This window comes from Hylobates moloch, unplaced genomic scaffold (assembly GCF_009828535.3).
Source record: "Hylobates moloch isolate HMO894 unplaced genomic scaffold, HMol_V3 SCAFFOLD_12, whole genome shotgun sequence".
NCBI lineage: Eukaryota > Metazoa > Chordata > Mammalia > Primates > Hylobatidae > Hylobates > Hylobates moloch.
The window spans coordinates 59944783-59970965 of record NW_026652287.1 but is presented as its reverse complement, the minus strand read 5'-3'; positions in this window follow the sequence as shown (position 1 = coordinate 59970965).

The following is a 26183-nucleotide window of genomic DNA, read 5'->3' as shown; positions in this document are numbered from 1 at the left end:
ATACCCAGTAATGGGATCACCGGGGATTAAGAAAATGTGGCACATATACACCATGGAATACTATGCAGCCATAAAAAAGAATGAGTTCATGTCCTTTGTAGGGACATGGATGAAGCTGGAAACCATCATTCTGAGCAAACTATTGCAAGGACAGAAAACCAAACATGCATATTCTCACTCATAGGTGGGAATTGAGCAATGAGAACACTTGGACACAGGGTGGGGAACATCACACACCGGGGCTTGTCGTGGGGTTGGGGGAGAGGGAAGGGATAGCATTAGGAGGTATACCTAATGTAAATGACGAGTTAATGGGTGCAGCACACCAACATGTCACATGTATACTTATGTAACAAACCTGCACATTGTGCACATGTACCCTAGAACTTACAGCATAATAATAATAAAAAAGAAAATATTAAGCTGAAATCACATGACATCAAGCCTCTGGATAAAACCCTAGAATTCTGCAAAATAGGTGCATTTGAGAGCGATGTGATGTTTATCAGCAGCTACTTTCTTTTTGGTCCCCTAGGATGTGGGGCAGTGGGAGCTGCCTGTCACCCATGGGTGACGTGTCTCATTTTGCATTACTAGGAAGATCAGCCACATATACAAGCTCACTTTTATCGAGCATCTACTATGCCCCAGGAACTCTGCTAGGTGCTTTACAAAAGCATTTAAAAGCCCTATGAGGTTGATACCTTAGAAATTCCCATTTTTGTAGGGGAGGTAACAGGCTCAGAGTAGCTGAGCAAATTTTTCCAGGTCTCACAGCAACAAATGTCTATTGTAGAGGAATTGGCAGGTAGTCTCTGAAGCCCCAGGCCATGGTGGGTGATATATTCTGACCAGAGCCTAACTGTCCAACATGTCTCAGGTAACTGGGCTGCTGGAGAGAGAGATATCAGTTCATTGAAGCCACAGGTTTGAGTTGTTTATGTGTGTGTTGATATTACAATGGAAATGGTGTCGACTGACTTGGGTATACTTGCTTCGTGTTCCAATAGTGGATGTCATCCCTCATGCAAACTGCAATCTAAAAGTGCTTGAGAGAGTCTGGCAAACTGAAATCCAGCCCCACTGCAATGTGCTTGAGTCAGTTTGCATGAATATTCTTTTGTTTGGGCGGAAGACGGATGCTGGCGACTGAGAGAAGAGGATCCTGCAGGACAGAGGGGCATCCCTCTTCCCTGTCCCATGCCCCGTGACTGGGATGCTGCAGTTTAAAGCTCAAGGAGCTGTTTCCGTAAGGAGCACTGAGAAATGCTTCAGCACAAATAGCTTTGGGCCAACCTCCACCATCTGACATGACTGTGACTCCCAGAGAGCCCACTAGAGGGGACACACAGAGACACTGGAGAGAGTGTCAGGGGATAGGAGTCCTGGGTGACTAGATTGGGATCAATGCCAGCTATTCCTCTTCTAAGCCACACTGCAGCCTTGGGCAGGGTGGACCTTGGCAACCTACATGGTACACAGACTGGAAAAGACAAATGTGGCCTTTAAAATGACATGATGAGAGACTCAGGGAGCTGCCAGACAGGGCCCGGGAAAGGAAGAAGAGTACAGCATCGTGACCTAGAGCAGAGACTCCAGTGCCAGACGGCCGGGGCTGGAATCCTACTTCTGCCATTTATTGGGTAACCTTGGGCAAACGATGTAACCTGTCTGTGCCTCTGTTTTCTGGACACACAGCCAATGCTTTGCCTGGCAGGGGAGTGGTGGGAATGAAATGTGTTTATCTGGGCTAAGCCCTTAGAGCAATACATGACACACCATGAGTCCTGTGTGTGCTGGCCACAATTATTGTTATTTTTATTATTTTTAAAAAGGAAGTCTTAATTGGAAAGATTGTGGACAATGTGCCAGGCTCACACCTGCACATACTCCCACAGCCAAAGAGAATACTTCTCAGATCTAATTAAGTAAATGTAACCTTAAGTGGTTGAAAGAATACCATGTCCATGAACCCAGCTAACTGGGTGGTCACCCTGACCGAGTTTTGTCACAGTCAGACACAGACTTAAAATATCTGTAACTAAATCAGTAGAGATAGAAGAGCAAATAATAGCTTCAAAAAATAATGACTTATCTGAAAATAGTTTAATAGCTGAAGAATCTTTTGCTTTGTACATTTGTTCCAAAGGGTAATTATTGTTGAGTTTTAAAGGTCTAGCCAATTGGTCTGCCATTGGTTTATAAATATATAACATTTTCTTTTGTTTGTAAACAAAAGTTGTTTTCAGTACGATTTATGTCGCCCTTTACGTACTTCTCTCATGTAAGATTCTTTTCCCCAAATCACTGAGTCCTCTTCTTCTCTGCTGGTGGTGCTAAGGAAGTTATCAGAAAGTCAACCAGGGACTTTAAAGAATTTCTTCGATCTCCACTCTGCTCATCACCCTAGCTCCAGACTTCCAGCCATAAAAGAGGAAGTGAATGAAGGTAAGAAGTGGTGTGAACAGGAGGAATGAACACTCTACATTCCTGGGAATTTTCTTTTGCGTGGCTTCCTGAGGCCAGGCTGGCAAAGCAGAAAGCACAACTGTCTGTGAATATCTCTTCTTTGTAAATGAATGTGTTCAGCTAAGTCTTCATAATTAAAAATCGTTCTGAATCATTATAAAGTAAGTGCTAAAAGGTCCACACGAAATGGGTAAAGGAAATGATGCTTTATTTAGCAACTGCCCAGGTGATGGTGTGAATTCTTAAGCTGGAAATAAAGTGCGTTTCCTTCATTGGCAAGCAGCTGTCCATGTGCATAACCCACTGGTCTGAGGAGGGCTGGAGCCGGGAAAGGGCAGGGGACCAGACAGCAGCCCCCAGGATGCTCTCTCCGGCCGATGGCCTGTGAGTTGTGTCCTGGAAATCCCACGCCCAGCTTCCTCCTCTTCCCTGACAAGTCCTCTTGTTAATTGCAGCTGGCGAGTGGGCCGCTTGGACACCCCTGGCTCCCCGAAGGCCTCTCCAAATTGCCTTGTTTCCAGGTTCTTTTTCTTCTCAATATTTTTCTCGAAGCGTGTGCTGGAGCCTTTGTCAGATGGTGATGGATAGAGGCAGTGGAAGTGGGAGAACAGCGCCCCGTTCTTAGTTCTTAATATCTCTCTTCCTTTCTTGGTGGCAAAGAGGCTGCAGGGTATTGAGAATATCCTAGACCCCACTCCCTGCGAGGCCTCAGGCATGTTTATCATGGTGCCAATAAAACTGGTGCGATTTATGGCTCTGCTTTTTAATTCATTCAATTCTCTGTTCATTGGGAGGTTAATGTTGTTGATCTATTTTCTCTTGAAACAAATAAAAACAATATGTGCTGACACTGGCTTGGACTTTTGACATGGACCAGAGAGGTCAGCATTTAATTTTATATTTATAGACTACACGGACAATATTATCTGTATTAAAAACCGCTCACTCAATCCTTGTCATTTTACCACGTGGGTCAGAGGCTCCCTTCTCAAGGCTGGGGTTTCTCCAGCAGCTTCTTCTTTTCCTTTTTCTTTCTCTTCTCCACCTCTTTCCACATTTTCCTCTCTCTTTCTATTTCATCTTCCATGGATACTCGTCTTTTCCTTCCTTCCTTCTTTCCTTCCTTCCTTCCTTCCTTCCTTCCTTCCTTCCTTCCTTCCTACCTTTGTTGTTGCTGTCACAGTGACATAGACTCATTCATGTTCATGCTCTCTCTCTCCTCTCTTTTTATATCTCCATCTTTTCTCTCCCTCTTTTATTCTCTCCCCTCTTGCTCTTTGTCTCTCTCTTTTCCTCTTCTCCTTCTCTTTTCCCTCCTTTTCTTTCCCTCCTCTCTCTTTTTTCTCTCCTCTTCCTCTCCCTTTCTCTCTTTTCTTCTCTCACTCCTCTCACTTTTTCTCTCTTCTCTTCATCTCTCCCCTTCCTCTCTCCTCTCCCTTTCTCTTTTTTATCTCTCTCTCCTCTCTCTCCTTTCCCCCCTCTCTCTTTGTCTCTCTTTTCTTCTCTCTCCTCTCACTCTTTCTCTCTCCTCTTCCTCTCTCCTCTCCCTCTTTCTATCTCTCTTTTATTTTCTCTCTCTCTTCTCTCTCCTTTCCCTCTCCTCTCTCTCTCTCCCCTCCCTCTCTTTCCTTTTCTTCCACTGTCAGCCTCCTCTCTCCCTGGTTTCTCTCTCTCCCTGGTTCTATCTCTCTTTCTCTTTTAAACTCTGTCACCTGTGCCAAAAGTGAGACTCTTTAGGCTTTGATGCTTGGAAAGCAGCCTGACTTTCCCTATGTAGTTGATGCTTTGGATTCGAAGAAGAGGCAAGAAAAGCATTTAAGAGTGAGCAGTTTTGACAATGAGAAGACTGCCTTTCTTTGAGACAGGCTTTGGGTGATTTTTGAGTTTCAACTCCTTCTTCTTAAAACCCTGCACCTGACCTCCCATAAGCAGTGGCAGTGGTGGTGACTATGGTGACGTGGTTATAATCAGTGGAAGCCTCTCTTTCTGGAGCGTCTGTCTGCTGTGTTATCCAGTAGAATTCACCAGCAGTGATGGACCACATTGCTGAACACTGGATCTAAACAACGAAAATGGTTTAAAAAAGGAAACAGGGCAGCCAGAAAGCAGTTGTGGAAGGAATCCTGGCTCTGTTGTCCACTAGTTCTCTTGCTGGAACCAATTTGATAAGCTTGTTTAAGCTGTCTCCTGCCTCTCTGAATGAGGGTAGCAGCAGGTGCATTTCAGAGCTGGGAAACAGAGGTCGTGCATGGCCAGCATGTCTGATACACATGGCAGGTGTGAGGTGAATGGAAGCAAATGACAATCTGCGTGGTTATCTGGTTATTTGGGGAGAAAAAAACACCTTTCTTTTTTTTTTTTTTTTTTTTTTTGAGACGGAGTTTCGCCCTGTCACCCAGGCTGAAGTGCAGTGACGCCATCTCGGCTCATTGCAAGCTCCGCCTCCTGGGTTCACGCCATTCTCCTGCCTCAGCCTCCTGAGTCACTGGGACTGCAGGCACCCGCCACCACGCCCGGCTAATATTTTTTGTATTTTTAGTAGAGACAGGTTTTCACTGTGTTAGCCAAGATGGTCTCGATCTCCTGACCTCATGATCCACCCGCCTTAACCTCCCAAAGTGCTGGGATTACAGGCATAGGCCACTGTGCCCGGCCAAAAAAAACACTATTTTAATCCAACAACTGTATTAATAAAGTGGTTGTTTCTGTTTGTGAAGATGCAATGATTGTGTAATTCACTGGCCATGAGGTCATCAGGATCATGAATCTGCTACCTCTTGGTGAGGTGAGTCATTCTCTCTCTGAGGCCTTGTCTGTGTATGGGGGGCAGAGATGTCCCCCAGCCTCCTATGATACCATTTTCTTGACTGCTGGCTGTAGTCTATAAGCTCTGTGGTGTAGGGCGGGAGTGTCATCTTCTGAATGGGCTTTTCCTGATGATGTCCCTGTTGGGTCGGTCACCAGTGCTGTGGCCGAGGTCTCTACTGATTGGAATCAGGCCGCCTCTGCCTGTGGACACCCCTCCCATAGCTTCTGTGTCCTCACCTGTGAAATCGGGGTAATGATGCTATTCCATCCAGAGATGACAGGAGGATTAATTAGATGCTATATTTAAAAGACTTAAGATCCTTGGAGGAAAGTGCAGTGTAACTGATATCTAAGAAGATAAAATATTTAAGCCATAGCCTCCAGGGGCCGTTAATCTTATTGTATTTTCAGCATTTTAGAAATTTTGTATGAAAACATTCTTTAAGAAAGCTTCTCTGCCCAGACAGCTGAGGAAGAAACACTTCCTAAGAGAGTACAATAGCTTGGTATTATTCTTTCAAGATCTGCCTTCCTTTCCTGGTTGGCCCTATGCTTACCAAGATGGCAGAAATGAACAGCTGTCCTGAATTCACTGGCCCAGTAGAGTGGCCCGCAGGGAGGAGGCATGGAAGAAACACACAGAGGTTCCAAATATCAGAACACCCAGGCAGGTCCTGGACAGACAAAGAGACTTTTATTCAAGCAAATATAAAAAAAAAAAATCTAATTTTAAGCAATGTCATTTCCTCAACAAAGATTGTAAGACATGGTGTTTTTCGAGCTGGATGAAATTTAACTGAGGTCAACCATCTTGCTCTCAATGGTGAGATGGAGACTTTAAGAGATGAAGTGATTTTATCAAAGGCTTTTCGGGGAAATGGAGAGAAGTACCCAGGCCTCCCAATTGCAATGAAGCTAAAGGAGCTTAAATTCCACGGGTCCCATTTGCATGCACCCCTTCCCAGGCTCTGTGCCTGTTTTCGTATTTTTAATGTTGTATTATTTTTCTTAAAATTGGACAAGTTTCAGGCCGCTCCATACCTGGATCTGTCCTGACCATAAGTCATTCTTGAGCTGGAATGATTTTCACTTTTAGATTCGTAGTGTTCTACTTACATTTTTTCTGGTTACATGCAACAGAAGCCCAGCTCAAACTAGCCTGAACAGAGAAGGGAGATTACCAATTGAAGTAACTGAAAAGTGTTTGGGTACAGATTGCTTCAACAATGCCGTGAGAACCCCATCTCTTTCCATCTCTCGGCTCTGTAGTCTTCCACATTGCTTTCTTTCTCAGGCAAGTTCTCTCCAGCCTGGGGCAGATTGCCACCAGCCATTCCCAGCTTGAGCCTTCCAGTTTAGTGATCTCCCCAGGAAACAGTGCTTCTTCCCAAGCCATTCTAGCCAAGTTCCAGGGGCAGACCCTCCGTGGACAATCCTGAAGGTTCTAGGGTGACAAAATGGGCTGGTTGGCTAAGTCACATCTCCCCTTCTAGACCTAAGATAGTCAACTTCACTCAAATCATCTAGACTGAGAGTTGAGAAGGGCTAGTCTCCCAAAAGGAAATCAGTGTGATCTTGCTAGAATTAAGGATAATAGATGCTGGGCTAGCTGAATTCAAACATGTCTTGTACCCACGGTTGTGTGTATGTGTTTGTTTTTTTCTCTTAGAAATACCCATTTGCAAATGTGTCTCAGATCCTATTTTCTGTTCTGATAAGCGAGATGCTGTAAGCTGTGACCTGCTGAAATGAATAACCAAGAATCAGGCAGAACCATGCACTTTTTGGTGGATGCCAGCATGGACTGAAGACCAAGCACTGAACCCTTCCTCCTTCTGTCAGCCACTTAGCTGTGCATAATAAATTTCTGAAACTTACACCAATCCTGGGCAAGAACTGCAAACAATCTGATATTAATTTGTCACACAACGGAATGAAGACTCAAAGTAAGCATTAAGTTTTGCAGAAAAATGAAGAAGGTTGCATTCTTGCACGCTGAGTTTGTGGATTGAGGCTCTCTCTCTCTCTCTTCCACTCCCTCTAAATGTTCTTTGCAGCTTACATCACCCACAGTGAGCTTCTTGTACTTGGGGTGGTTCAAGAGGCACTGGGATTATTTGCCTCTTCCTTAAATCAGGACAATAGGAAGGATAAACTCCAGCTGTTGGAACTAAGCATCTGTCTTCCCCTCCCTTGAGCCAGTCTCCAGGCTCTATGAGATTCTGAGCACCTTTAGGGAACAGGGGACCAGGTTGCAATGCACTGGGTATATTCAGTATAATTGCACCATTGGTTTCCTGAGTGTGACACATCTTGCCTGATTACACTGCATGTCCAAGGAAGTAAGAGTGTGATGGGGAAGGCTCCTGTCTGGTGACCTTTATTTTGGCAGAAAGCTAATAGACATTCCGCTGTGGGGAGAGGATGCTCTCCCAGGGAATTTGCACACTAATAGAGACTTTGCCTCCATCATTGTGTTTAACTGAAAGAAGAGTTACATCAAATTTTTACCTAAGAATTTCTAACACATTCTTACATAATTAAAGAAAAGTGATGCAAATCAATCTTCAGTAATTTGCAAGTAGAGCCGTTCCCCTCCCCAACCCCCTCTTGGGCTTGGAGTTGTGAGTAATTGCATGCTTATAAGTAGAAAGGGGACTTAAGGGGTTGTCGGGTGTGGAAGGTGAGGGCCTACACTTTCTGCCCGGTGGAGGGAGGGGTGCAGGGAAGTCTCCCTGGGCTGGTCCTGAGCTTGCTAGAGCCCAGCTCATCCACAGCCATCAGTGGACAGAGTTGGTTGAGTGGCCAAGAGATCTGAAGCCTCTCCTGGCACCTTCTCCTCCACCCATCATTACCTCATGCAGGTTTTCCCCACACCACTCCATATGTGAAGAGAACAAGGTGAAGGACACCAAATAGTAGGAGGAAGATGCCTCCTATATTAGTCTATTCTCACATTGCTATAAAGAAATACCCAACATTGTGTAATTTATAAGAAAAGAGGTTTAATAGGCTCATGGTCCTGCAGTCTGTACAGGAAGCATGGCAGCACCCATTAAGGGGCCTCAGGGAGCTTACAATCATGGCAGAAGGCAAAAGGGAGAGAGGTATTTCACATAGTGGGAGCCAGAGGAAGAGAGAGGGGTGGGGGGTGTTACAAGCTTTTAAACAACCAGATCGACTAGGTGCATTGGCTTACACCTGTAATCCCAGCACTTTGGGAGGCCGAGGCAGGTGGATCATGAGGTCAAGACTTCAAGACCAGCCTGGCCAATATGGTGAAACCCCATCTCTACTAAAAAATATACAAAAATTAGCCAGGCTTGGTGACGTGTGCCTGTAGTCCCAGCTACTCAGGAGGCTGAGGCAGGAGAATTGGCTTGAACCCGGGAGGCAGAGGTTGCAGTGAGCCAAGATCATGCCACTGCACTCCAGCCTGGGCAATAGAGTGAGACTTCATCTAAAAAAAAAAAAAAAATCAACCAGATCTTGGGATAACTTACTCACTATGCAGTACCAAGGGGTGGGGGAGGTGGTGCTAAACCATTCATGAGAAACTGCCCCCATGAGCCACTCATCTCCCACCAGGCCCCAACTCCAACAGTGAACATTACAATTCTACATGAGATTTGGGTTGGGAGGCAGATCCAAACCATATCACCTTCCATCAAGGAGTAGGAGGGGGGTAGCAAGAGAACTGGAGTCACCCAATGCAGTGCCCATCTCTAAGTTGGAGCTCAAATGCACCCAGGGGGAGGTATCAGGCTGACTCAGAATTTAGTATTTTTGAATTGGAATACCTGCTGGCAAGTGTGTTTTCCAGTTTTCCATAAGAGACACCATTCAGAAAGTCCTTCTCAAACAGCCTGATTCACACGCCTGTGGGACCAGTTTGGCTCTTTGGCCTGAACAAGTCCTTTGTCTGAACAGAATTCCATCCTTCATACCAAGTGAGATCTGGGAGGGATCATAGACCCTGAACAACACCAAGTGTATGTTCTTGGTCTTCCTAAGGAAAGGATGACAAACATCACCCCTTTCTTGACCTGTTATAACTGCTTCTAGTCAACATCTCTTCATTCTAGTGTCTTCCTCAAGTCCTATCACTGCAAATTAATTTTCCTAAACACAGCTCCGAGCACATTCCCCTCCCTATGTCCCAAACTGATGTGCCCCAAACCCTTCCGAGATGCACCATTGCCTATAGAATAAGAGCCAGATCCCTCTACCCTGACATTCAAGGTTCTTCACTCCTGATCCTCAAACACCTTTCCAACCTTAACACTCATCCATCCCCCACCGGGACTCCAGTCCCTCTCAGCTTCTGTGCCCACAGAAAGTGCAGAAAGCAGTCAGTAACTCCTTTTCTCTACTCTGGGACTGTGGGAAATACTGGTGGGAATCTATAAGACCCCTTGGCACTTTTATACTCTTACCAAGTGCATGCAAACCACTCCAAGAGTCTGCAAGAGCCCTGAGAAAACTTCACAGGTCCAAGTGCCTGTTTGCAACCAACCAGCATCCCCTCTCTGCAATTGCAACACCCTGCACTTTACCCAGAGACACTGAAGCACTCTCTATTCTTTCTTCCCTGAATGCTGAGACTGGCTCAGGGCCCACACTCCAAGGCAGGAATGGGTCTCAGTCCCGATTGCGCACCCTAGAACACTCATGGCAGCATTCCTGGGGGTGGGACTCATGAATGGCATCAGTAGTTTTAAAGCTCCCCAGGTGAGCCCTGTGTGCAGTAAAGATTGTGAACAACTGGTCAGAGTTCATGGTTCTCAGCCAGAGCCCTTGGCTTGTGCCAAGAAGCCTTTAAAACACATGGATATCCACCTTCTCTCCTAACTAATAAAATGGGAGTCTCCCAGTGTGGCTCTTGGCCATGAATATTTTTTTAAATGCTCTTCAGGTTGGTCTAACCACTGATCTACAGTAGTGTTCAGGAGGTGCTTTAAAGTGAGACTCCAGGAGGACAAGGGACATTTTAGTAGAAGGTAACCTATCATGTGCAGTGGCAAGTAGACCACACAGTTCAGGGTCCCAAGGAGCTAATACCACATGGAACAGTCCTTGGGCCCAGTGCAGAGGACATTAGTGAACAATTCCACCTCCCCTCCCCTAAAGAAGCAGAGAACCAGCCTCTCCTTGGCTAATCATATTGGCACTTTTGTTACAGTTTGCAGACGCCCAGAGCTGCAATTGAACCTCCTCAGCTGTGTGATTTGGGGGGCCCGGTGGACACTCCTGGCAGGTGGCAATATTCTGCAGCTAGTCATTTGTGCCTCTCTTTGCTTGTCTCGTGTTCAAGCTGCTGCGTCTCTTTCTGTGTCTGCCAGAACATTCTCCTCTTCATCGCATGCAGGGTATATACAGGGGCAGGATATTGAAGCAAGTCCAGAAGATGGGTCAAGCTGCCCTGGCTTTTGGCTGGAATATCAACACCTCCCTTGAATCCAACAGGAAATGCTCCCTGCTCTGTCCCCACACTGGACAGCATCATGGTTTCCATGGTTACCTACTTACTATTTTACTGCTCAGTTTAACCATTTAGTCATTGCGCACTCACAAGGGGGGCTCTGGGTAAGCCAAGGCACTATCTTACAATCGAGATTTGAAGTTTATCATCGGCAAATACCAGCACAGGTCCTGGCTGCTCTAATTTATTCTGCAGTTTCTCATTAAGCATTTTACAGTTCTCAAACTTTAATAACTTTAGTTCTAGGTAAGATAAAAACAATCTCCCTGGTAATGAGCGAAGAATTTCCTTCTCACAGATGATATTAGACTTGGATTGTGTTTTCCAAAGTACACAATTTTCCTTCGCTCGTATGGTAGCCATTTCCCCCCACAGGATTGAAATGATAATGTTTCCAGCCATGTAATGCCATTACCTTCAAATTTAATAGATTTGCTTTTAAATGCCACTAAGATATTGTTTCTATCCTACCTATAACACAAGTTATTAAAATTTAACAGCAAAAAAGACCTTATGAAGACCCGGATTGCAGTTTAACAGATAAGCAAGTTCAGCATCTGGCCTAACGAGAGAGGACTATAAATGAGAGTTTAGAGATCACTTTGAAAGCCGAGTGTCCCCACAGGAACTTGGGCCCAGTGATTTTTTAACTTCTACAAACACAGAAGTAACTGGTAAAACCATTATTTTTGCCTTCGACTAGTTACAGAGGAGATTCGATTACTTCATTGATACATAGTTTCTTTCCCGGGACATCTCTCTGAACGAACATGTTAGTTACTCGGATGTAGAACAAGTACCCATGCAAGTTCTAAGTTTTGCTCCTGGATAAACCTGAGGAAACAGATGTTTTAGGCTGGGTGTTCAGACCGCTTAGTTTCTGTAGGCCCTCTTGATGCTTTGGAGAGAGGTGTCCTTGTGCTTATTTTTTCTGATCTAGCAGTAGACAGCACTGTGCACAGAAAGAGATACTCTTGCTTATAGCTGTGTTTGTGTGTGTGTGTGTGTGTGTGTTTGTGTGTGTGTGTGTGAACCTGGGCTACTGTGTGATACCAATGGCTCAAGGATGTTTCCTGTTGATACTGGCATGTCAGGGCCCCCATGTCTGATGGCACGTCTTTTCTCAGTTGCTCTGAAGCCATGTAGCAAGTTAACAAGCCCTCACCCTAGTGTGTCCAGAGATACCTGCCAACCATTCTGCTCAGAGGAGAGATCTAATGGAAAACATAAGTGCCCAGTGGCAGGTGACACTGGACTGGTTCCTTAACATCATCACCTTCTCTTTGCTGTAAATAGGGACAGACAGCTAAGGACACAAAGGGAGATCCACAAGACCAAAGACAAAACCAAGGAACGTTACACTCTAGCTCCTGCTGTGCCGTGCGGACTTGAAGGGTGGCTCCCTCTCCAATATTGGCAGATGGGGCACAGGAAACTAGCAGTCCTGGAGGCTTTGGGGTCTGGAATGAGAGATCAGCTTCTCTGATGGGTCTCTGCAGCATTCTGGTGGAAGTGAGTTTCCAGCACATCCAGCATTCACTATCCATGGTGTTCAGTATCCACGGGTCCATCCGTCAGCAGACCCAGCATGGAGCCTCAGACACAGGCAAGCCCCAGCAGGAAGTGTCAGCCTGGCTGGGGAGCAGGGTCCCTGGGAGAAAGCAAGGGGTTTGGGCCAAATTTCTCCACTTGTAGCATAAATGTGACCTTATTTCCATGAGTAACCCAGCATTCCACTTATACCCGGCTTCCACGGATTTGGGTGAAGCCGTTTGATTGCAAACCTTTTGGGAACACTGGTTGGCGTTACTGGCAATTTCTAAGAAAGGCCCAGCAGAATGATGACAACAATGGTTAGTGGCTTATTCAGCAAAGCAATAGCTGCATGATCTAAGTCTACAGTTTCCAACAGAAAGAAATTCCACTCCTAGGTAACCATGCCCTGCTCATAGTGAGCATTTAGTACTGCTGAGAATCTTGACACTTCAATGTGGTTAGTTTAACATTTCTGGTTGACCACAAGCCCACTCACATTTCCCCAGCATGACCTCCAAGTGGAGAAGAACCCAGCTTTTTTTTTTTTTTTTTTTAGACAGGGTTTTGCTCTGTTGTCCAGGCTGGAGTGCAGTGGTGCGATCTTGGCTCACTGCAACCACTGCTTCCTGGGCTCAAGTGATCCTCCTACCTTGGCCCCCTGGGTAGCTGGGATTACAGGGGTGCACCACCACGCCTGGCTAATTGTTGTATGTTTTTGTAGAAATGGTGCTTTACCATATCGCCCATGTTAGTCTCGAACTCCTGAGCTCAAGCTATCCTCCCAATTTGGCCTCCCAAAGTGCTGAGATTACAAGCACAAGCTACCACATGAGGCCAGAATCCAGCTTTTGTAATGTTCCTGAACTAACATCTTCATTGCCGTGGTGAATAACTGACTTCTCCCATGCAGGCTGGGGCAAGTGTGTCCCCAACAAGGCCAAGCCCATTGAGCGTCTGGGGTTGGGAAATGGTGAACGAAGAGCAAATTGTGATCCCAAGGACAGCCCCATTGGATCTGCTTGCTGGAGCTGAGCATGCTTCTGCTGAGGGATCTAAATGGCATGGCCTTGCCTTGTGTCTTGCTGCATAATAAATTGTAGCCCTCGCATTAACTGGTCAGGCTTCAGTGATAACCAAAGTGCAGCCTGCCGGTGGGGCCCTGATCAATAAGACTTTCTATTTATAGGATTGTTACAAATGGAAGTTTTATTTAAATGAGATGGTGCTGAGGAGTACACAGAAGATCAATCAGATAAAATACAGTAAAAGAGTTTAATTTGGGTTTGATACGCAGCTCACACTCACACACACACACACACACAGGCTTACACATGAATTCACGAACACACTGAGGGGAAAGGTTAGTGCCCTGAAAACACCCCTAAAATAATCAAACCATGACAACATGCTGGGCAGAGGCAGGGCATTAACGAAGTGAAATATGAAGTTGAAAGAAGGCAGGAGGAGGCACAGAGGAAAGTTGGTCTAGGGTCTGAAGGAAGCTGGGCTTTCAGCCTCCCTTGCAGACCATCTTGCTGTGTGGCCTCGGAGAAGCCCCCCTCTTCTCTGGAGTTCCATGTCTCTGTCTAGAAATGAGCCCACTCAGCTCTGACACTCCATGATTCCCTGGAAGAGACACTATTGTAAAGGAGCAACTACAAAAGAAGAGAGAAACTTGCTGTCTCATCCACCTCTAATCTATTCCTGTTCCTCAGACAGCCAGGGTTTGAGGTTTTGAACATAGGGAGACTGGGTTTTAAACACCAGCCCCATCAGGAATGTGCAATCTTGTGTAAGTGGCATGAGAAGGTGACATTTAGTGACTCAAAGCGTGATGCTTCATTCAGCCTTCCCAACCACCGAGGGGCAGAGCGCAGGGCTCCCTCACCTTCCTCCCAGGCTCTCATTATTGTTTGGTGATGAGGATGATGAGTGGTGCCTCCGCTTGCAAAGCAACTGTGAGTGTGAAAGGAAGTTAGGCTTGCAGAGTGCCAGGTCATGGCTTGGCACAGAGGTGCACTCATGGCACTGGGGCTTGGCTGCACTCCTCAGAAGTGGGTAACAAGGGGCACTGAGGCAACAAGAAAGCTCAGGTTGTCCAGCTGCCAAGGTCTTATCCCAGACACCACTAGTGTCAGCCTGGCAACTCCCATGCCCATCAGAGCAGGAGAAGTGGCAGCAGCCAGGCACGGAGAGAAGGCTGACCCCAGGTGCGCAGGTGAGGTGTTGCATTGCCAATTGTCACCTGGACTGAAGGACAGATCTGGCAGCAGCCACAGCTGCAGTGCCTACAATGTGTCCCGCGGCTTCCTCTGCTGTTTTTCTTGGTTGACGTGCACTCCGCAGTGGCAAGGGAATGTTGTGTTTTACTGCTGTATTTTATCAACACACAATTATTTCAGGACTTAGATTTCTCTCCAAAGAATGGATTAATGTTTGATGACCACGTGAGGCCATCCTGACCCAGGCTGGGAAGATGCTTGTGCAATATGCAACCCGGTGAAAGTCCCTTCCTCCAGGGCAGGGTTTTTGGGGTTTTATCTGGGGTAGGAGAAGATGAGATACTTGGATCCCTCTTCAGGATGAATTTATTTTTATCTTTTTAATACCATAGACAGACTTCATCATGCATATTAGAAGTTTACCAGGTATTAGGTAATTTAGATCATAAATTCTCCTCAAAGTGACCCATCATCTCGGTATTTATATTTTTCCTCTGAAAAGATGGGAGGCATAAAAGCAAGCTTTGTAGTTTTATATCTGTCAGCTTGTCACCTAAATATCTCAGTAACTACTGATCTTATCATCATAAAATTTCCATTTGTGTAGTTAGACATGTCATGTTGGCCAGTTACACAAAAAGTTAAGCACACGCAACATTCAACATTCAACCCCATTCGGGGCCAGCTCTCATCTGGATGTCTCTCTGTGTAGTCCAAGGAGAGGCCTAGAGTGGACTAGGCTGGAAACGAGCTCCATCCGACAGCAGAGGAATTACAGAGCAGAAAAAGCCCCTTAAGGCCTCTGCTCCCCTCTCCTGAGGGTGTTCCCGCAGTGCTGATGGCGTGAAGTCCCCTAGAATGAAGGATGCCTGGATGCCTTCTCTAAAGGCAGCAGTGAGGGAGGCTGGCAAACATAATTCAGGTCCTTTTTGACCTTGATGGCAGATCAGGATTTAAGCCCATTTCCGGGTCCACAATGTTAGCAGGGTGGGTTGGGAAAAAGATGAGATGAACTGTTTTTGTTGTTTTGGAGACAGGGTCTTGCTCTGTCTCTGAGGCTGGAGTGCATTGACTTGATCCTAGCTCACTGCAGCCTCGACCTCCTGGGCTCCAGTGATCCTCCCACCTCAGCCTCCTGAGTAGCTGCACAGGCTCACATCACCACACCTGGCTAATTTATTATTTTTTGTAGAAACAGGGTCTCACTATGTTGCCCAGGCTGGTCTCAAACTCCTGGCCTCAAGATATTCTCCTGCCTCCACCTCCTGAAGTGCTGAGATTACAGACGTGAGCCACCGTGACCAGGATAAGATTAATTTTTTTTTTTTTTTTTTGAGATAAAGTCTTAACTCTGCTGCACAGGCTGGAGTGCAGCGGTACAATCTTGGCTCACTGCAACCTCCACCTCCTGGGTTCTACTGAATCTCCTGCCTCAGTCTCCTGAGTAGTGAGGATTACAGGCATGTGCCACCATGCCTGGCTAATTTTTGCATTTTTAGTGGAGATGGGGTTTCACCATGTTGGCCAGGCTGGTCTCAAACTCCTGACCTCAAGTGATCTGCCTGCCTCCACCTCCCAAAGTGCTGGGATTGCAGGTGTGAGCCACCGCACCCAGCTGTAATTTTGAAACAAGTGTTTATTGATAACTGCTAGTGTCACCCACTGTATGGCTCAGGTGACATGCAGACAAAGCCCCTGTCCCCCAGCAGCCCTGCCTGGGCCTAGTATGGGAGACAGTTCCAGTATCCAGTGTGATAGCAGAGACAGACACAAGACAACTTATGGACACAGGGCAGTGGGAACCTTAGCTTTCCTGGGAGACTGGCAAGGGCAGGAATCGGCGAGGTGTCAACACCCTGGGGCATCAAAGCTCCACTTGGATTTTGGACTCAAGAGAAGACCGGATATTCATATCTATTGAATGTGACTATTTTTCCATTTACTACTTCTTGATCACTAGCTGTATGCCAGGCACTATGCCAGGGTCAGAGATGTGGTAATAACTGAGGCCCATGCAATCCCTGACCTCCCAGAATCTACAGTCTAATTGAGGGGAGGAGGATGAGCAGTGAAACAAAATGTCACACAGATAACTTTGTTTCCACTAATATTCTAAGTGAAGTAACTTAGGAATAGAAAACCAAACATTATATGTTCTCACTGATATGTGGGAGCTAAGCTATGAGGCCGTAAAGGTGTAAGGATGACACAATGGACTTTGGGACTTGGGAGGAAGAGTGGGAAGGGGGCGAGGGATAAAAAACAACAGATATGGTGCAGTGTATACTGCTCGGGTGATGGGTGCACCAGAATCTCACAAATCACCATTAAAGAACTTACTCATGTAACCAAATACCACCTGTACCCCAGTAACTTATGGAAAAATAAAGTAAAATAAATAAGGCTGGGTGCGGTGGCCCATGCCTGTAATCCCAGCACTTTGGAACGCCAAGGCAGGCGGATCACGAGGTGAGGAGATCAAGAGCATCCTGGCCAACATGGTGAAACCCCATCTCTAATAAAAATATAAAAATTAGCTGGGCATGGTGGCCCGCACCTGTAGCCCCAGCTACTTGGGTGGCTGAGGCAGGAGAACTGCTTAAACCCAGGAGGCAGAGGCTGCAGTAAGCCGAAATTGCGCCGCTGCACTCCAGCCTGGGTGACAGAGTGAGTCTCCATCTCAATCAATCAATCAATCAATCAAATAAAATATATATTGGCAGATTGACTATCTAAAATGCACAAGGGACACTTACATATTGTGAGGGATCATAAGGATAAGACCAAGTCCCCAGTCTTAAAGAATTTAATACCTAATAAAGAAAAATGAGATACATTCCTAAAAAAAAATCTTCATCTCCAGGGCAGAGGAGAGCTTGCATACTAATTAATGTGTGTGAAAGCATTCTGCACATGCAGTGTGTGGCAGGTGTGTTTCAGCCTACATTGCGGCCTGATGCCATCGCTAAATAAGCCCCACCCTGTTGGGGACTCGCAGAGCTGCAGACTCCAGAAGGCCAACCTCGCCCCTGGTGGCATGGGAGTGGGGGAGCAGTGAAAGCTGAGGTCTCCAATGGGCATGCACTAAATTACACTGTGGTGGGAACAGCATTGCAGTTGGGGCACTGGTCTCGGGTCCATTTTAAAACACAGACTTCTTTAAAGCTGACTTTGACTGAAACGGGCTCAGCAGAGGACACTGCACTCTGGGAGAGGGCAGGTGAGACTCAGCGGTCGGGATAAGGCAGAGCTGACTGAGGACAGGGCTGGGCGACAGAAAAGAAAACAGGGACTGGAGTGGCCTGGTTATATGATTCTGTGACTTTTTGTTGTTTCTTATTTTTTATTTTATTTATTTATTTATTTATTTATCGAGACGGAGTTTCGCTCTCGTTGCCAAGGCTGCAGTGCAATGGAGTGATCTTGGCTCACTGCAACCTCTGCCTCCCAGGTCCAAGTGATTCTCCTGCCTCAGCTTCCCAAGTAACTGAGATCACAGGTGTGCAGCACCACGCCCAGCTAATTTTTTTTTTTTTTTTTTTGTATTTTTATTAGAGACCGGGTTTCACCATGTTGCTTAGCCTGGTCTCGATCTCCTGACCTCAAGTGATCCACCCGTCTCAGCCTCCCAAAGTGTTTGTTTCTTGTTCTTTAAAAGTCACCCTTTCATGGCTTTTTATTTAAGACAAATATTCTTATCCTTTGATTCTAACCTAGAAAACGATTAATGATAGCTATCATGCATTCAGCCTTTACAACATGTCAAGGGACAGGGTGCAATGGGCCTCATTAGTCTTCACAAAAACTCCCTGAGTCCAACCCCACAGGCCCCATTTACAGATGGGGCACAAAGACAGGGAGCAGTGGGCAGACCTGAGACGTGCAGTGGAACTGCCTGACACTCTTCCCTGATCTGCGCGGTGGCTGGTGCCGCCTACAGCTCTCCGCGTGTGCCTCCTGTCTGCCCTGACTGCAGCAAGTTTTGGGGAGGCCTATGTGCTCAGAGGGGGCGTGAGATGGCAACACACGTGAAGCCAGCATGGGAGTGTCTGAATTTCAGGGAAGAACTGGTCTTCAGAAAACAGCTCTTATTCTTTCATCAGACAGTATTCCTTCACCTGAGGAGCCCAGAATATCCTCCTCCACCTGAAACTGTCCCTCTCTTGAGGATGCAGCCTGAGTTTCACTCTTGCGGGACACACTGTCTCTGACATCCTCTGCCTCTGGCTGGAGGCAGCATCTCATCTCTTCCCTGATAATGTCCCTACATTGCATGCAATGAAAGTCGTTCTCAGAGGCCTGCACTGCCCGGGGGGGCTGTGTTCTTTGCCATTCAATGTCCTTGAGACATGACCTAGACTGTCCTAGGTGAACCCGAGGGACAACAAGAGACACAGATTTGTGGAAGGGACAGCTCTGGACAGACCAAGAGCGTTTGTGCCACGTGTAGGACTCACTTTGGCAGTTCAGACATCTGCAGGTCTCCAGTGCACCCCAGGAGCCAATCAAAAACAGTGGATCAGGAAGTTCAAGGCCAGCTGCGATGCCTAGACTCTTTGGTCGAATATGGACCTATCACCCATGAGTAAAGGAAAAGAGAAGCAAACTCAGGATGAGAAAATCGGGACTTCTCAGGTGCAGTCAGAGGAGAAGATCCAATTCTTACAGGAAGCCAACAGAGAATCCCCAAAGGCTGCCCCAGATCCACAGCTCATCTCCCCACCAGAGCACGATAGCAGGAAGCCTTCCCACTTGTCTTGGTTCCTCTCACAGACACGAGGAAGTTGCATAGAAGGTCTTTCTGAGGTGGTTCAGGACTGATTAGGAGAGGAGTGTGGTTCACCATTCGACTTGGTTCTTTTTCTGAGTGATGCACAGCATTTTAATTCTCAAGCTAATCTTTGATTAACCTCCAGGAAATTTGGGCCTTTCAATTAAAAGAAAGGGAAAGTTTAAAAAGAAAATAGGTCAATGGGCCTTTCTGAAAGGTGGTCCCAGTGAGGCTAAAGGCTTGCTTTGGAATTTTCAGGTTCCCCAGTGTTAATAGAATTTAGATCACATTGAGAATTTAGATCGCAGGAACAGAAAGCGCTGTCCTTTTTCACTGACCCAATTTGAGAAGTAAAAATTGATCAGCAGACCAGCTGGGCATGCAGACATAGACCACAGCATTTGCATGGACTGTTAAGAGTGTTATTCACAGCTTCTGGCAGAGGAGCTGGGTGCTTCCCTGCATCCAAGACGGCGTGCTTACAATGAAGGAACCCCTGCCTTCATCACCTGTGCATGAGAGAGACCTGTTACAGCCCCCGGGGGTGGGGTGAAGCCAGGTAGGAAAATGCATCAGGGCGGAGGGGGGTTACAAAAACATCTGTCAACCCTGCTGCTTAGTAGCACTGTTCCCTGAATCTGTGGAGGGAGGCAGTGATATGGAAACAGGAATTCCAGGGCCTCTCAACTGTATTCATATTCTGAGTTTCCTCCTTCCATTGCCAACGAACTAGGAAAAAAAACGTGTTACTAAGATTTTAAAAATTAAGACATAATTAACATAGGATGCATGCACAGCTCTTAGGTGTATAGTTTCATGCATAACATTCATGCGAACATCAGCCTTATCAAGCTCTATGACTTTTCCGTGACCCCGGAATGTTCCCTCATGCCTCTTTTTGGGGAGATTCTCTCCAGAAGCAAGCGTGCTGTGTTCTGATTTCTCTCACCACAGCTTAGCCTTCCCTGCTCTGCAACTCCATATGCATTAGATCCTACAGCGTAGACTCTTTGGAAGCTGGCTTATATGGCTCAACCCACTGTTTTGAGACTCATACGTGGTATTGTGTGTATTCGTGGCTTATTTTTTATCACTGAGTAATAGACATTCTACAGTTAGACCACATCTGGTTAAGCCATTCACATTTTGATGGACATGGAAAAAGAAAATTTAGAAGACTCTAGAAAGGGGGAGGGAAAAAAACATATTTTGAGTCAGAATTAATACATTCATTCCACGGATGTTTGTGAAGTGTCAGTGCTCTGCTAGAGCTTGTGCTCGGCACTGTGAGTGAAGCTGTGAAGGGGACAGTCAGGCACCGGGGCTCATGCACTTGGACCTAGGAGGAGACGCAGATTATGAACAAGTAAACAGACACACGGCCAAGATGATTTTAGATTGTGACAGGTTCTCTGAAGCCAATTCTCTCATGAAAAATAAACCAAAAATTACGTTTTTAGGACCGATACTTTGGTAGAGTAGATTTTTTTCTTTTTTTGAGACAGAGTCTCGCTGTCACCGACTTCACTGCAGGCTCCCCCCGGTTTCACCCATTCTCTGCCTCCCCCTAATGGACTACAGGCCCGCCACCTCGGAGAGTAGATTTTTTAAAAAATAAAATTGCTATTAAGATCATGAATATGATAAAAATTTGCATCAATTTGTGATTTTTCTGCCGTAAACATCCTTATTAACCAGTGAGTCCGGGGTAAAGTGTGAAATCTGCATCTCACATTGACTGTTTCTTCCTTGCCGTGTGTTTTCCTAAGTCTCTTTCCTCTTAGCTTATTACCTCTTGGTATTACAGATACATTTGCAGTTGTTCAATGGAGATTTCATAAAAAATAAGAATCCTGGTTCAAAGAAAGAAAACTAAGAAACATGCTGTGGGATTTGAATTATTTCTTGCTAAAACAACCACCACCCTCTCTCTATGCAAGATTCTTGAAACAAATATTTTCAAAGAAAGCGATTTCCCTCCTTTCACCATGGGCCGTCTCTGTACAGCCAGCATTGTTCAGACAGAGGAAGAAGGAGGCACAGGGAAATACTTTAGCATTCTATAATAAAGTAGTTCATGGCACAATTAAAATGATGTAGTAGAACAGTAACATGATATGCTGAATTTAAATAACTGAAGATGATTAAGGAGGACGTCAGAATTAAATGCTTGATGGAATTGACATAACAGATCCAAGATGGCCTCTCCATGTTTCAGCAGAGAGATGGTGCCAACCATTGATATTTTCCAAGTAAATTTGTTGATAGATAAAACATTTTTATAGACTTTCCATTATTCCTTGTAGCCATCAGCTTTTAATTTTCTCTTTCTAGTTAATATACTTGTGTATAATTTAAACAGAAAACTGTTCTGTTTCATCATAAAAGATTTGCCTGTTACTTTGGATGTGTAAATCAAGTGGACAGCACAACATTCTTGAACTTGTTTTTTAAGGCATTTGTTGACAACAACAGAAAGGAAGATCACAGACACCGCCAATAAGCATGGACATCAATTATTTTTTAATTGTATAGGAGTACAGTACACTAATTAAAACTAGTATATCTTGCAATGCCAAAGGCAAAATTAATTATTAATTTTTATTAATATTCAGAAGTAGCACAAGGAATGCATTAATAAAGATTTGGTGGTTGTGACTGAGATCTTGTTTAGCTTTATATTTTAGAAAAAAAAATAGGTTTTCTGGCTTGATCTGAATAAAAAGAAGCTGGCACTGAAGGGATGATCTTTATTGAAATGGAATATGCTCACCAGAGTGGGTATTTAGTGACAGAAGATGAGATGTGGAAGGAGATTATGTGAAAACCCCAAATGCTTGTCTATAATGGTTTGACTTGACAACTCTACAATCACCTGCAAAATTGTTGTTGTTACCTTAGATACTTTTGGTTATTAAATTGAGTATTTTAGTTAAGCCATCTTGAGTTGACATTTAATAATTCATTTAGGAGCTGTGCACAGAATATTATCCAGCTCACCAAATCCAAGATGAACAAAATTAGTTTTGTGCACTAAAAAGATTTTGACAAGACTCTCTCCTCCTCTCCTCACTCTCCCCTCCTTATCGTCTCCTGTTCTCCTCCTCTTCTCCCTCTCCCTTCTCGGCCTCTCCTCCTCTCACAATTAGAAGCAAGTCTGTAAGACTTTCTTGTCCTACAGGGCAAAGACGGAAGCACATTTACAGTTTTTAGGCTAGGGTCTTTAAGCCCATCTAGGCGCAGTCCTAAAACCGTGTAGGATGTAGATAGGTCATTAATCTGTGCTTGCTTTTCTGCAACTGATGGCCTCTCATTTTAAGCAGCCCTGATTTTAGATCTTTCATGTCCACTTCCTGAGAAACAATTTTGCCTTTGTAAAGTCTGCACCAGTAAAATCCTTCAGTGACACCCAAAATGTCGACACAGCCAGCGGGAGGGCTGTGTGGACATGTGGGCTGGTCAGCCGCAAGCTCTGATATCCCGGAACACATGTCCATCGGCCCGGGTGGACGGCGGTAGAGCCATCAGACCCACAGCCTCTTTCGCCTACCATGTGGGGAATGCTATGCCTCACACAGCTCAATCCTGCATGTTCGCGAATCTTCAGGGGTGAAAAGGAGAGGAACAGAGCATTCACAGCTACAATGAAGCTACAAGCAGTTGTAGGCAAAACTGTATGGTACAGCATATGCACAGTGCATGCCTTCCCTTCACACCTCGGAAGGCAGCAGGACTCCCCGGCAAGCGCAAGCTGTCACCATTCCCTTGGGAAGGCAGCTCTCTGAAGAATACTTCTTCCACCTGATGGTCCACCTTCCAGAATGCAGCTCCTGGGAAACAGCATCAGGCCAGTCCGGGAAGGCATGTGTTTCCTCAGATGTGTTGGAACATTTCCTCTGAAAAATAGGAGGAAAAGGGGATCTGATGTCATACTGGCAATCTCTCTGATGGGACTCACATGCCTGAGGGTAAAGGTGGCCATGCAGTCAGAATCAGCATTGACTCCAGATAAATGCATGGCCATGTTGGCTCATTTCTCCCCATCAGAGTTTAGACAGGGGTGAAGGAGGCTGGCTTCATCACACCATGGCATGTGATGCACCAGCAGCCTTCAGGTGATGTTGAAGATAGCCAGGTGATCTCTGACTCCTAGGACTTTAAATACTTAGCAGCTCATATCAAGAGAGGTTACTGTCTTGCCTTGGTTATTTTTTTTTAATTATTCCTCCAAAATCACATAGATAAATACTGCAAAGTATGCCAGCCATTAGTGAGATATTATGATGAATTGGTTTACAAAAAGGAGATTTAATTAATTCATTCAAACAACGAATACTTTTTGGGCACCTACACTATTCTGGGAGTTTTGCTAGGCCTGGGAGATTCCAAAATAAATATGAACGGTAAGTGTATGAGTTCGCTGTTGCCGCATAACAGACAGCCCAAAACTTGTGGACTTAAGCAGCAATCCTGCATTACCACCCGGGTGTCTATGAGTTGGCTGGGGCTTGGATGATCTAGAATGGGCTTGACTAAGCAGCTCTCCATCTGGGATTGCTAGGGTGTCTACCATGTCTCTTTCCACCTGTCTCTCACAGTTTTTGGATCAGAGAGGTAACTGGGGCATGTTCTCCCCATGGTGATACCAGAGGCACAAGAGGGTCTACTGAAATCAAGGGCTTCTAAATGCCTCATCTCAAAATTGGCACCCTCCTGTCTCCAGCTACGTTCCATTGGCTAAAAGTAAATCACATAGCCAACCTCAGAGCTCAGAGTTAAGGAAGCATATGCAACCTGCGATGAGGCCACAGCAAGGGTGTGGATGCAAGAAGGTGTGATGGAGGTCAACAGTGACACCTACAGTGGGAAGATATCATTTCCTATTCTTCATGCTGCTGATGGGCACAGGAATGGTGTTTTGGTCCATTAAGGCTGCTATAACCAAATACTATAGACTGGGTGGCCCACAAATGACAGGTATTTATTTCTCACAGTTCTGGAGGCTGGGAAGTCCAAGACCAAGGTGCTGGCAGATTCAGTGTCTGGTGAATCAGCTTTCTAGTTCATAGACGGTGACTGCTTGCTGTTTTCTCACATGGTGGAAAAGAAAAGAGATCTCTCTTGGGCCTCTTTTATAAAACCACTAATCCTATGCATTAGAACTCCATCTCCATGACTTAATCACCCTCCAAAGGCCCCACCTCCTAAGGCCATCACCTTGGGGGTGAATTTCAACATAGGAATTTGGGAGAAAAGCAAAAACATTCAGATAGTAACAAATGATGACTTCTTCCCTGAAAGTATTGGGGGAAAAAATTCCCACTCCATTCCCTCTTTCCTGAAGGACAGCTGCTGGGAAGGGTGAGAAGAGTCTGATGTCTATGGGTGTCTTAAGCTATGAAAGATTTGCTATTCCCTGTGGTCTGCCTCAATTTTTCCTTTAGGGACCACAGGGGAAAGATGCTCTTAGCTTCTGCTTCCATGTGGCAGATATCCCTCCCCACAGCAAGTCTACGGCCTGGTTCTGTCTCTGCCCCCAGAAACAATGGGCACACAGCTGCCTGGACTCTGTCAGTGGCGGGAGACTAGACAGAGGAAGACAGGGAGGCTTGGCCTCTCTGCAGATCCAATCCAGCTCTGCATACAACCATGCTATTTTCATCAACACTTGACCCTTGGGTCTACTTCTCATTTGTTTGAGAACTCAGAGGAGAAGGCCTCTGATTAGCATCTTAGAAGTTGCCAAAATGTCACACGGATTCTGTCCTTGCAGAGCTCCCAGGGTGATACGGGGCTTGTCTGGGGATGACATGGGGCCAGGGCCTTGACATCCCTACACACAGAGGCATCCCCCTTACTGAGGTTCACAGGATGTAGCATCTCCCTCCTCTCCGCACCTCAAATATTCCCCAATTAGTGTCCCCATTGACCTAGTGGGGTGGATCTTCAGCTTCGCATCATAATGTGGAAGACAGGTGGTGCTTACATGAGAAAGAGAACAGAAGAGAATTAACACATGATGCAAGCAACTGGATCAATGGAGACATCCCAATATGATAAATCAGGCCCAGGTTTTTTTTTTTTTTTTATCTTCATCTATGTAGTTTGTCCATCCAGGTAGTAACCCAAGACAATGTCCTGCCTCCTGTCCTACTGCTGCTGCCCCAGCTCTTCTCTGCACTAGCTTTCATGCTTTCCACACCTCTGTCCACTCACCTGCAAAATGCAGGTGAACACAGGACCCCCTCTTCAGATGACTATAAACCTCCATGAGATCCAGTGGATGGGAAGTTCTTAGCACAGTGCAGGGCACACCGGAAGGACAGATGGGCCACGAGTTTCATTATCGACCTATCGCACACATTCTTTGAGGTAGAGGCTGGCAGAGACTCAAGCTGCATCCTCCCCCGAACAGATGTGGACCCTGTTAATCGTGGTCTTTCATCTTTGCTTACAGTTATGTGACACTGCTTCTCTAAGCAGATTTGGGGAGAGATTTGTTTTCATAAATCATGTTTATATATTACTGAAGCTTTGTTTACTCATTTAGGAACAAGTTAAGGGCATTGGGGTACATGTCTGTGGGGACAGATGGGTGGGGAAAGGAAGCATTTGGAGGAGTTCTTTGGTACACACACAAACTGACCAAGAACCTGGCTTCAAAGTCAGATGTCGGGCTATTTCACTGTGAGACAGACTGAGGGCCAGCCTCAAAGTGGGGCTGGGTAAGGCTTCTTCTCTCAGATCCTAAAATTACGCAAGTCCATGAAAATCCCGTTTTGATTACATCAAGAACTTCTGGCAGAAATATTTCTGGTACCTAACCTTAAACCGGAGGATATTGCATTGGCGGTGGCTGCGCTGAGAGCGCGAAGCCTCAGAAGTGGGACAGCTG